Raw genomic sequence first — 13,934 nt, forward strand, 5'->3', positions numbered from 1 at the left:
ACTTGTCCAGGGTGTACCCCGCCTCTCGCTCATAGTCAGCTGGGATAAGCTCCAACTTGCCCATGACCCTGCACAGGATAAGCGGATATGGATAATGGATGGATGGATTCTTTGTGACAATAAGATGACACCGGTGTAGAAATTTCACTGGGTGTAAAAATGCTTACTAATGTTTCTGATCACTGTGTTGGTGTTGAGTTGGGACTGAAAATGTTGTGAAATTAAATACTTCTGCTTATTAAGAAGTTGTCATTATTATTATTATTATTATTATTATTGAGCAGCCTTTCTCAACTGGGGTGTTCTGGCACCCTGGGGTGCCGTCTGGCTTCGTTAGGGGTGCTGTCAAAAAATTATATACTCTAACATTTGAAATAAATACAATGAATTAAAATTTGGGCGGCACGATGGTGTAGTGGTTAGCACGGTTGCCTCACAGCAAGAAAGTTCTGGGTTCGAACCCAGCGGCCGGCGAGGGCCTTTCTGTGTGGAGTTTGCATGTTCTCCCCGTGTCTGCGTGGGTTTCCTCCGGGTGCTCCGGTTTCCCCCCACAGTCCAAAGACATGCAGTTAGGTTGACGTGGGGCAGCCTTGGGCTGAAGTGCCCTTGAGCAAGGTACCTAACCCCTGACTGCTCCCCGGGCGCTCTGGTGTGGCTGCCCACTGCTCTGAGTGTGTGCGTGTGTTCACTGCTTCAGATGGGTTAAATGCAGAGGATGAATTTCACTGTGTTTGAAGTGTGCATGTGACGAATAAAGGTTTCTTCTTCTAAGTTCATGCAGTTTTAATACTATCTTCACTCTACATGGCACTTAAAAACAGACTAAAACAGTACGCAGTAACTTGTCCAAGATAATGTGGCACTGAGCTAAATATATTTGCACCCTGTAAACACTGAGTGCAAATATATTATATTTAAATAATACTGGCTGGCATTGAATGGTATATCAGATATATTCCATTTAGCTAGCATGATACTGAATGAGTCGAAGATGAGTAGCTGAATGGAATATATCTGATATACCACAAAAAGCCAGCCAATATTCTTCTTCTTGTTCTTCTTGTTCTTCTTCTTATTATTATTATACACATTCCTTTCAGGTGTTCAACACATCTTTCTCTTTCAAAATTCTCTCAAAATCTTACATATTTAACAACGCAAACCTGGCAGCCATGTTTGTTTATAAATTCTCAGTCACTCGCTAGTGTAGAAGTTTTACATCTCTGACATGTGACATCATGTTGTCTTGACAACCATGCAATATCGTACACCATATTCAACACTCATTCTCCATTGGGTAGAGTGATGTAATACACATAGGATAAGTGATATGCTAACAATATTGCATGCTATCAAACCAAATGAATGAAACCCACTAGAAGGGAATAGAACATGTTTTTATTCCATCAAAAAAGTGTCATGGATGTATAATAATACATTATATTGCATTATATTATATCATATTATTACAATGCTGTACATATCAAACTGTGTCAGTTTTTACATCCACATGTCTGCTTTATTAATATCACTAGTAAGATCAGTAGACTTAGGAGCAGTAGCTTATTAGCTCGATATGGCGAGGCTAACCATAAAAATTAATGTTAGCTCACTATTTTTACAATCCATCATTAGCAATTTATTTCAAAGTATGTGTACAACTAGCATAATGTACCAGGAGAGGTTGTAATGTTAATTTCTGTAATGAGTTGCTAAGATATCCCATTAAAAAAATCCAAATGAACAACCAGAAAGAATCAGCTTCTTGCAGGCTTTCCTTAGCATGGCTTCTGACTGATGCTCATGTCTGCGTTATTGGGCAAATTTCATGAGGCTTTCATATTTAGTAAATTTTACTTGAAATTTTATAGTATACAATATGCACAACATTACATAACCTTAAATGGATTTTCTGGAGTGTTTTTTTTTTTAAACTAATAAAATTAGGTAACTAAAGAGCATGGGTACATGAGAGCTTTGATTGGTGGTTTAGCTAAATAATCCTTGCAGATACTGAAATCTTGCACTATGCACTGCTCCTACTGAAACATGGGAATAATATGAATAGAATGTTTGAATCATCAGCAGCTTCATTTGTATAAAATTATCATAGTTAGAGTTCAGACACTATATATCTATAAAATATCAGTTGCTCCAATAGTATATCCAATTACTGCCATGATTGGAAGGCTTTTTTGTTGATACCAATACATAAGTTACTATCATCATGACAACACTGGATTGTTACGTCACTTGTTTCATTGGTGAGGATCGATGGAGTCATGGACATTCATTCACTCAACTTCAGTCACGGCTTTATCTTGTCCACGGTCTCAGAGATATGCTTTTTTTTTTTTAATGTCCAACCAAACAACAGTATAGGCTCTGCATGGACCAGGCAGAGTCCATGAGTACCATCCACCCATCTGATGCACATCTTGAGTGAGTCTGGCTCATTTTAAACCATCTCATCTCATTATCTCTAGCCGCTTTATCCTGTTCTACAGGGTCGCAGGCAAGCTGGAGCCTATCCCAGCTGACTACGGGCGAAAGGCGGGGTACACCCTGGACAAGTCGCCAGATCATCACAGGGCTGACACATAGACACAGACAACCATTCACACTCACATTCACACCTACGGTCAATTTAGAGTCACCAGTTAACCTAACCTGCATGTCTTTGGACTGTGGGGGAAACCGGAGCACCCGGAGGAAACCCACGCGGACACGGGGAGAACATGCACACTCCGCACAGAAAGGCCCTCGCCGGCCCCGGGGCTCGAACCCGGACCTTCTTGCTGTGAGGTGACGGCGCTAACCACTACACCACCGTGCCGCCTCATTTTAAACCATTTACATTTAATTTACAGTATTAGAGATGGGCAGGCGATGATGTCATAAACTTCAACATTTTAACCAGAACCAAGAAATGTTTTGATTGAGAAACAGCTCCTCCTGCTGATCTGAAGCTGCAATGATCCTGAGATATGTAGATGCTTATGCAAAACTTGATCTGGACACAAATCAGAAGAACTCTCCCAGTAACCAGTGTTGGGCAAGTTACTTCAAAACTGTTTTATATTACTTATTACTTGTTACTGTCATTTTAAAGTAATTAGTTACATTACAATATTACTGTATTTAAAATGTAAGGCATTACACTACTATTGCATTACTTTTAAGTTACTCTCACCAAAATAACTGGAAATATGGATTTGGCAATCTAAATGTAGCTCAAGACACTCAATTAGCTCATCACACATCCAGTGGAAGGTGATGTGGTATCTGACTGAGCTAGGCTTATGGTTAAAAAACAGTAGAATATAATAGCCACAGTGATGGCTCAAGGCACAATACAAGAAACAATCATCACAAGAACAGACAAAAGGTGAAAGTCTGGCAAATTGTGATAGAAATACTGTAACTTTAGGCCTATTCATATTAACATTAATTGAACTGTATTGTATTGTAATGTCTAAAGATATGACAGGATACAAAATTAGCATTTCTATGCCTTTATTGTTTTCAAGTTTACAGCATTAAGCATAGTTTATGCTTCATAAAAAAAAAAAAAAGATTAGCCCTAAGGGATATGACTCCATTTCAGAAATTTAACAAAAATGAACATATTATGGCAAATCGTAGCCTACAATAAAACTGGCCTGAAAAAAAAACCCACAAGCCTTTTAAATCACAGCTAGACAGTGACTATTAGCTATATGAGGCTACCCAGTCACATTTCGAAAAACAGAATTAGAAATAACAAAATCAAAGTGCTTTTAATGATATTGAAGTGCTTAGGCATATTAGCCCTCGAAGGAAAGGCAGCTCAATCACTTTAGTCTGACTTCCGCCACATACTCCGACATAGACATACTCCGCCACAAGTCTCCTAACCTCTTGAGGCTGAAGGAGCATCTCAGAGCGGCAAAACGTTAATTTTGGCTGTTTTGTGATTTTATCGCCACTCTCATCCTCCGCTTGCTTCCTTGGTAACTTCATGTTACTATGGCACCTCTGGAAATGCTTAGTTAAATTACTGGTGCTATTTCGGGAAGTGGACAGTTCTTTAGGTTTAGCACACAAAGTGCATTTGACTACGATGTTCTTCACATCCTTATTTTTCACAAACTTAAAGTAATGGGCGTACGCCCATCTGGAGAATGTGCTATCCGATGTTAGATCAGCTGCAGGTTCACTCATCTCTCTCTCCTGTCTGACTAGCCTAAAGGAAAAGGAAGTGAAACATTTTGCGCGGACGTTTCGCCTCTGCTGATCTCGCGGTGATTTTGGCAAATTTGTATGAAGGAAAAAAAAGCCCACCACTTCATTCCAGGTTAAAAATGCATTGTAACGCGCGTTACTGACATTTGTACCGAGTAGAATATTACCAATTTTTTTTCTGTAATGCCTTATATTACCGCGTTACTGCAAAAAGCAATGCATTACAGTAATTCGTTACTTTTGTAACGCGTTACTCCCAACACTGCCAATAACTACAGTAATCAATTTAATGCAGTAATGAGAAAAATAGAGCTGTGCCTAATAAGAAACAAGTAAGAAACTAAATGCCACTGAAACACTATGGTTACCAACCCTGGTCCTGCTCCTTTTAATGTTTTCCCTGTTCAATCATTTCAACTTAGGAAGGAGTGTTAATTAGCAGATTAGTAGCTCAGGTGTGTCAAGATCAGGGAAGACACTAAAACGTGAAGGACAGCAGGTACTCTAGGATCAAGGTTGGGTCCTTTTGCACTAACAAAGCAAAAGCAAACTCTATCATTTAGAAAAAGACATTCAGATACAGTGTATTTGCATTTTGAACATGCCTGTTTTTAAGAGCAAATTCCTATGGTCAGGTCTAGAACACTCACGATTTACCTAGGCCATACAGGCTTAATAGTCCTAAATATGTTCATATGTTGACATTTCAATGATTTTTGAATGATATAGGATCTTCATAGCTACTATTTTACAAGCCATATTGAGTACTATCTATGATCCAGCATAAAATATGATACCGCATTAACCATTTAATAAATAACAAATGTTTTGCAAGAAAACAGAATTTAATGAAAGATTAAGAATGTCATAAATACAGAGCAGGTGGCACGATGGTGTAGTGGTTAGCATTGTCGCCTTACAGCAAGAAGGTTCTAGGTTTGAGCCCCGTGGCCGACAGGGGCCTTTCTGTGTGGAGTTTGCATGTTTTCCCCGTGGCTGTGTGGGTTTCCTCTGGGTGCTCCGGTTTCCCCCACAGTCCAAAGACATGCAGGTTAGGTTAATTGGTGACTCTAAATTGACTTTGGTGTGAGTGTGAGTTGTGACGGCCCTGTGATGATCTGGTGACTTGTCCAGGGTGTACCCTGCCTTTCCCCCATAGTCAGCTGGGATAGGCTCCAGCTTGCCCGTGACCCTGCACAGGATAAGTGGTTACAGATAATGGATGGATAAATACAGAGCATGACTGTAAAAACTGATGCATTGCACAATATAACTTTCTTGCTGACCATGGTAATAGTGTAAATAGAACATGAAAAAAAAATCTTGTACAAATTAATGGAAGTGTAACACAATATGCCTACAAATGAATCCACACAGCATTAGCATTCTGAATAAAATGCTAATAGCTGTTAAGATAATCAAGTGCTTGATTTGTATAAGAACTCAAATAATCATAGTGGAGTTTAGTCACTCTATCTGCATAAATACCAGATGGTAATATATAAATCAGATAACACGCCTCTGGTGTGTGTGTGTGATGTTTTAGTAAGGCTGTTGTGTGAATATACAGCACTGTGCTTACTGGCTGCACAGTAATAAACAGCAGAGTCTGACTGGCGGAGTTTAGAGATGGTCAGACTTCCTTCAGTTGTGCTCTGTCTGCTCTGTTTGAACCGATCTTTAAATCCATCCTCGTAGTTTGGTTTACTTGCTGCTGCTATGGTATATCCAATTAGTGTCATAACTGTATGGCTGTTTTGCTGATACCAATACATACGAGGTAAGCCGCTATCATCATGGCGACATTCGATTGTTACATTATTTTTTTCATTGGCTAGGAGTGATGCCATCTGTTGAAATTTGACACAGTTTGCCTTCCCTGTTTAAAAAAAAAAAGTCAAAATTGAAAACAAAATGCACTATGTCAATGGAATCAATTTCAAAAATCAACGTGAGTTAATATTCATTCATTTATTTATTCACTGAACATCTGCAAGTGCCTTATCCTGTTTAAAAAATGTCCTACCAAAAAGCAAAATGAAGAACACACACAATCCATAAGTACCAGACATCCTTCTCATCCACAGCTTGACTGACTCTGACTAATTTTTTAAAAAAGGCATTCACAATGCATATCTACCTTTGGAAGTGGGTGGAGTGTCAAAAGCTTCATTTAAGCCAGGAAGTCCGATTTTTTTAAAATCTCCAAATGTGTTTGCAATCATTATTAAAAAAATAATAATAAAAAAATAAAAAATAAATAATGAACTATTCACTACTACTAGTACTACTGCTACTACTACTACTACTACTATCAACAATAATAATAATACGTCACATCAGGCTGTCACTCATGCAGAGTATGGCATAACTGGCATCTTCGTCGATGGGAGAATAGGCCGATACGGTGTAGGCATGTTTGGCCACAGTGCTGGCATTGATGTTTGTTGCCAATGTTGGGAGGAGTGTCACTTGCGTTGGCTCGGCTGGTTCTTCTCAGGCTGCGCTGCTGGGTTTCAGCTTTGAGGCGATCTTCAACAACTTTCACAGAATTCTTGATGAGGTGGTGCCAGGTCTTGCGATCATGTGCCATTTCTTCCCATGAGTTGATGTTAATGCTGCAGGCAGCAAGATGTCTCTTGAGGCAGTCCTTGTAACACAGTTTGGGTCGTCCAACAGTTCTCTTTCCCTCCGACAGTTCCCCATAGAACACTGCTTTAGGAAGCCTGGTGTCCTCCATCCTCACCACGTGGCCTGTCCATTGCAGCTGGCTCTGTGTCAACAAGGCTTCAACGCTTGGGATTCCTGCTATAATCCTGACTTCCATGTTGCTGACCCTGTCACTCCACTTGATCTTGAGTAGTTGCCTGAGGTGAGACATCTGCATCTTCTGGAGTCTGTGTATATGACAACGGTACAATGTGTAAGATTCAGAGGAGTAGAGAAGGCACAAGAGGACAACTGCTCTGTAGACTTTGCACTTGGTGCTAAGTCTGATACCAGGACGTTTCCACACTCTGGTTTGCAATTTCCCAAAGGCAGCAGAGGCAGTGCTGATTCTCTTCTCTACTTCCTTTGTAAGGCTGGTGTCGTGTGGGACTGTGCTCCCTAGGTAAGTGAAATGTTCAACACAGTTCAGACATTTGTTATTGAGCAGGATGTCTGGTGGCTGATCGTCTGAGGCAGGTGGTGGCTGGAACATCACTTCTGTCTTCTTCACGTTGATGGTCAGTCCGAGGCTTGAAGCAGCAGTGCAGAAGGAGTTCAGCATGGTCTGGAGATTCTGTGCTGAGTGGAACACCATGGCTGAATCACCAGCGTAAAGCAGCTCCCTCACACACACTCTTCAGGTCTTTGTCTTGGCCTTGAGTCATCGGGCATTGAAGAGCTTGGCATCTGAGCGAGTGCATAAGGAGACACCATCATTGTTGTTGGCAGGACAGAGCTCGAGGACAACAGACAGGTAGAGTGAAAAGAGGGTCGGTGCAAGCACGCAGCCCTGTTTAACTCCTTGATTCACTTCAAACTGCTTTGAGGTCATTCCGTCTGTTGACACTTGCGCTTTCATACCAGTGTGAAGCTGAGTGATGAGGCTAGTGATGCCTGGAGGGCAGCCGTATCGCTGTAAGAGCAGCCAGAGACAGTCCTGGTTCACAGTGTCGAAGGCTTTAATAAAGTCTATGAACACTATGTATAGAGGTCTATGCTGTTCTCTTGCCTTCTCCTGGAGCTGTCTCAAGGTGCAAATCATGTCAATGGTCGACCTTGCACTTCTGAAGCCGCTTTGAGACTTTGGGAGGACTGCGTCCAAGATGGGCTTGATGCAGGAGAGAATAATCTTGCCAAGGACCTTTCCTGCAATAGCGAGGAGCGCTATGCCTCTGTAGTTTCCACATTCCTGCTTGCTGCCCTTCTTCTTGAAGATAGGAATGACTGAGGCATCTTTGAAGTCCTGAGGGACTTTCCTCTCATGCCAGATTGTTGACAGGACATCAAATAGCACTTCAACAATGCAGTCTCCTCCTTTCTTGTACATCTCAGCTGGGATGCCATCTATACCAGGAGCTTTACGCAGAGCAAGGGTCTTCACTACTCTCCTCACCTCTTCCAGGGTAAGGTCATCGTCTGTGCTTATCAGGACTGGGAATTGCTGGATATTGCTTATGACTGCTGGATTCGCATTGGAGCTTTGGTTGAGCAACTGATTGAAGTGCTTTCTCCATCTCTCTAGGATCTCTGAGTGCTCAGTTAGGATTGTGGAGCTATCGGCAGCGAGTAGGGGACAGGACTGGTCACCTTGTGGGCCGTACACTGTTTTAAGTGCTTGGAAGTACCCTCGTGTGTCGCCGGCATCAGCCATCCCTTGTATCTTGTCTGCCAAATCGTTCCACCATTTGTCTTTCATCTGACGAAATTCTTACTGCAGTGTGGCTTTGGCTCTGGTGAACTCCTGCTGGGCTCTTGGGCAGTTGGGGTTTGCAAGCTTTGCTTGTAAAGCTCTTCTCTTCTCCTGTATAAGGTCTGATATGGTTCCAACTCTGTCCTCGAACCAATCTCGACTTTTGCGTTTGGGGTGGCCGAGTGCCTCTTCAGCCTGTGTCATTAGGCAGGTCTTGAACTTCTCCCACTTTTCTTCAGCAGAGGTGTCTGGTGCCTGAGTGAAGTGGGCTTGGAAAGCTTGGGTGAGTGTTTGTCTAATGTCCATATCATCCATTTTCTGCACATCCAACTTCTTCAGTGGTTTGCTGGCTGACCTCCTAAGAGTGCAGTGCACTGATTGCTTCATCCTACTTCTAATCGTAATGTGGTCCGTGTCACATTCATCTTCTCTCATGGCACGTGTGATACAAACATCCTTCAGATGTTTCTGGCTGACTAAGATGTAATTGAGCAGGTGCCAGTGGGCTGATCTGGGATGCTTCCATGAGAAGAAATGATGGTCTGAGGTCTTGAAGAAGGTGTTAGAGATGGCAAGTTAAAATTCTGAGCAAAGTTGTAGGAGCAGTTCTCCATTGCTGTTGTAGGACCCTCTTCCAAACTTTCCGAGAACATTTGGCCAGGTGTTGTAATCACTGTCAACTCGTGCACTGAAGTCCCCCAGGATGATTACGATGTCATTGCGTGGTATACAACTGAGGGTTGCTTTCAATTGGGTGTAAAAGGCTTCAGTGTCAGTCTGTTCACTGCAGAGGGTTGGAGCATACACAATCAGAGTTGTTGCATGTATAGTTGGGCTGACTGCAAAGCAGAGAGTCATGATCCTGTCAGAGACTGGCTTTGGCATTTCTGAGAGCTTTGAGAGCAGTCGGTTGGATATGGCAAATCCAACACCTGATGTGCCTTGTCAAGGTGATCTGTGTGGGGTGCCTGACCAGAAGAATGTGTGTGTCTGCTCTCTTTTCTCACTACTGTCTGATAGCCTCACCTCTGAGAGTGCTGCAAGATCGATGCTGTATGTCTCAAGTTCTTTGCTAAGTAGAGCTGATTTTCATTGAGCGTGTTTTGAGTCGTTGTCAAGCAAGGTTTGTATGTTCAAACAGGCAAAATGTAGAGTAGGTTTGTGGTTGCACCCACTTGGTTGGAGACCTGCTGGCCATGGGAAACCAGCTAGGTAAGGGGGTAGGTGAGCCTTGTTTACCTCACGTTTTCTTGAGGCATCCTCAGATTGAGGCAGGCGGGGTGTCCCTGAAAAGGGCTGCCTGGTTACCCAGGAAGGACCTTGGACCACGGTCACCCTCAGTGCATCCATGACCATCACTCCTGGGCCACACAAATGCAAGTCCTTACTACCAGCTGCCGGGTCTCACACCTGCTGGTACCATAAGGGGACTCATCGCTTTGTGTCTTGAAGGGTTGCCGGTTAAGCCTGCATAAGGGTTTTAAGGTGGGAGGTGCATTGTGCAGGTACACTACCCACCCTCTGGGCTGTCAGCTGAAGAGTCAAACAGCAGGAAAAGATCCTGACAGCTTGGTCAGTTGGCAGCTGCCCTGCAGTATCAGTTTAAGCTGATGAGATTCCTGGTGGGCACTTCTGTGAAGGATGTCCCAGGTGCCCAGTCAGGATATCAACCACCTGCTGCCATGGTTGACTGCAGTGCCAGTCAAGAGACTGACATCCCTCAGCAGCCATGACTAGAAAAGATGTTCCAGATGCCTGATGAGAGGATCCACCACCTGCATCCATGGCTTCACTATTTGACCCATAGCTGGGGGATGCAGTTTAATGTCATACCCAGGACATAATAATAATAATAATAATAATAATAATGGCGGCACGGTGGTGTAGTGGTTAGCACTGTCGCCTCACAGCAAGAAGGTCCGGGTTCAAGCCCCGTGGCCGGCGAGGGCCTTTCTGTGCGGAGTTTGCATGTTCTCCCCATGTCCGCGTGGTTTTCTCTGGGTGCTCCGGTTTCCCCCACAGTCCAAAGACATGCAGGTTAGGTTAACTGGTGACTCTAAATTGACCGTAGGTGTGAATGTGAGTGTGAATGGTTGTCTGTGTCTATGTGTCAGCCCTGTGATGACCTGGCGACTTGTCCAGGGTGTACCCCACCTCTCGCCCATAGTCAGCTGGGATAGGCTCCAGCTTGCCTGCGACCCTGTAGAACAGGATAAAGCGGCTAGAGATAATGATATGAGATAATAATGACACGTCTGTCACCACTGAAAGAAACACCTCCCTAAAAACAACAGAAAAGCTCTCCAAATATAAATATCAGGAAATAGAAATTGAGAATGTGGGGTATGAAGATCACAACCATACCAGTGGTTATGGGAGCTCCTGGTCCAGTCAAGAAAGGGATGGAGAAATACAATAACAAAAAACCTACTGTAGTAATATCAAGATACAAGAAGTGCAGAAGATCGTCCTCCTCAGAACTGCTAGCATACTAAGAAGGACTTTATCCATCAAATAAATTCATCAGGGTGGCACGGTGGTGTAGTGGTTAGCATTGTCACCTCACAGCAAGAAGGTTCTGGGTTCGAGCCCAGTGGCTGATGGGGGCCTTTCTGTGTGGAGTTTGCATGTTCTTCCCATGTCTTTGTGGATTTCCTCTGGGTGCTCTGGTTTCCTCCACAATTCAAAGACATGCTGTTAGGTTAACATGAGGTGGGCTTGGGCTGAAGTGCCCTTGAGCAAGGCACCTAACCCCTGGGGTGCTGTAGCATAGCTGCCCACCACTCTGGGTATGTGTGTGTGCTTATTGCTCACTTGTGTGTGTGTGTGTGTGTGTGTGTGTGTGTGTGTGTGTGTGTGTGTGTGTTCGTGTGTGCATGTGTTCAATGCTTCAGATGGGTTAAAGGGGTTCACTGTGCTTGAGTGTCAAGTTATGCCCTTCGGACTCACCAACGCACTGGCAGTTTTTCAGGCCCTAATCAACGACATCTTGAGGGACATGATTAACCAGTACGTTTTTGTCTACCTCGACGACATCTTGATATTTTCCAAGACCTTACAGGAGCACCACCACCATGTCTGCCAAGTCCTCCAGAGACTACTACAGAATAATCTGTTTCCTAAAGCCCAGAAATGCAAGTTTCATGCCCCCGAGGTCTCCTTCCTGGGGTTTATTGTACAGACGGGACAACTCCAAATGGACCCAGCCAAGACCCTGGCCGTCCGGGACTGGCCTACTCCCAAGTCCGTCAAAGAAGTTCAGTGGTTCTTAGGATTTGCTAACTTCTACCGCAAGTTCGTCAGGAACTTCAGTTCTGTAGCAGCACCCATATCGGATCTCACCAAAAAGACTGGTAGATCTTATGTCTGGTCTCCTCGGGCGGAAAAGGCATTCAAGGACCTCAAGCACCGCTTTTGCACGGCACCCATTCTGGTCCTCCCGGACACTTCCCAACCGTTCATCGTGGAGGTGGACGCCTCGGACAGTGGTGTCGGCGCGGTGCTCTCTCAACGCTCGGAAGGAAAGCTGCACCCCTGCGCATACTTCTCCCACCGCCTGAGCCCTGCGGAGTCCCGGTATGATGTGGGGGATCGAGAACTGCTAGCGGTTAATCTGGCCCTTGAGGAGTGGAGGCAGTGGCTGGAGGGAGCACAACATCCATTCCTGGCTTGGACGGACCACAAGAACCTGGAGTACCTCCAGCAAGCCAAGAGACTGAACCCATGACAGGCTAGGTGGGCCTTGTTTTTCAGTAGATTCAATTTCACTCTATCGTACCGCCCTGGCTCTAAGAACACCAAACCGGATGCGCTCTCCAGGCTATTCTTGCCCAACAACAGGGAAAGTGAAGTTGGGCCTATTATCCTGGTGTCCCAGATTGTGGCCCCTGTCCGGTGGGGTGTTGAGGAGGCCGTCCGACAAGCTCAACGCCAGGACCCAGGTCCTGGGACGGGGCCACCGGGCCTCCTGTACGTCCCTTGTCAAGCCCGGGCCAAGGTTCTCCAGTGGGGTCATTCGTCCCCTCTCACCGCCCACCCAGGAGCTCGGAGGACCCTGGACTTCTTGAAAAGATGCTTCTGGTGGCCCAGCATGGAGAAGAAAGTGAGGTCATTTGTCCTGTCCTGTGAGGTGTGCACCAGAAGCAAGAACCCACGACAGCATCCCCAGGGCCTCCTGCATCCTCTGCCCATTCCCCGGCGTCCCTGGTCCCATGTGGCAGTCAACTTCATCACGGGTCTTCCTGACTCACAAGGTAACACAGTCATTTTGGTCATTGTCGACAGATTCTCGAAGGCCTGCCGCTTCATACCACTGTGCAAACTCCCTTCTGCTCTTGAAACTGCCAAACTTATCTTTACTCATGTCTTCCGAGTCTTTGGTCTCCCACAGGACATCGTCTCAGACCGGGGGCCCCAGTTCTCCTCCTGAGTGTGGCGCGAGTTCTGCAAGCTCATCGGGGCCACTGCCAGCCTCTCCTCTGGGTTCCAACCCCAGTCCAATGGCCAGACGGAGAGACTCAACCAGGACCTGGAAACCATCCTGTGAGGCCTGGTGATGGATAACCCGACATCATGGAGCACCTGGCTGCCATGGGCGGAGTACACCCACAACACCCTGCAGTCATCGGCCACTGGGTTGTCGCCATTCCGGTGCCAATTCGGGTTCCAGCCACCTCTGTTTCCGGACCAGGAGGAGGACGCTGGGGTGCCTTCGGTCAACCAGTACGTGAGACGGTGTCGCAAGACCTGGAACAAGGTCAGGAGGACTCTCATCCAGACTTCCAGGTCCAACCAGACTCAGGCCAACCACCATAGAAGACCTGCCCACGTTTTCCGCCCTGGGCAGCGGGTTTGGCTGTCCGCCAAGGACCTTCCGCTGCGGGTGGAGAATTGCAAGCTTGCTCCTCGCTACATTGGCCCCTTCAAGGTTGTGCACAGGGTGAACCCTGTTGCCTACCGGCTCCAGTTGCCCCGGACTCTAAGGATCAACCCCACATTCCATGTTTCCCTGTTGTGGCCTGTACTGTTGTCCACGTATGCCCCTGCCCCTAGGAATCCCCTGCCCCCCCGCATCTTCCAGGGTCAGACTGTGTTCACCGTGCGCCGCCGGCTTGACTCCCGCCTGGTCCACGGTGGGCTCCATTATCTAGTGGACTGGGAGGGCTATGGCCCTGAGGAGCACTGCTGGGTTCCCGCTCGGGATGTGTTAGACAAGGGTCTGTGTCGGGACTTCCATTCGGCCCATCCGGATCGCCCTGGGAAGGTCAGGAGACGCTCCTTGAGGGGGGGGGGTCCTGTTAGGACTGGGGAC

Source organism: Neoarius graeffei, chromosome 11, assembly GCF_027579695.1.
Source record: "Neoarius graeffei isolate fNeoGra1 chromosome 11, fNeoGra1.pri, whole genome shotgun sequence".
Taxonomy (NCBI): domain Eukaryota; kingdom Metazoa; phylum Chordata; class Actinopteri; order Siluriformes; family Ariidae; genus Neoarius; species Neoarius graeffei.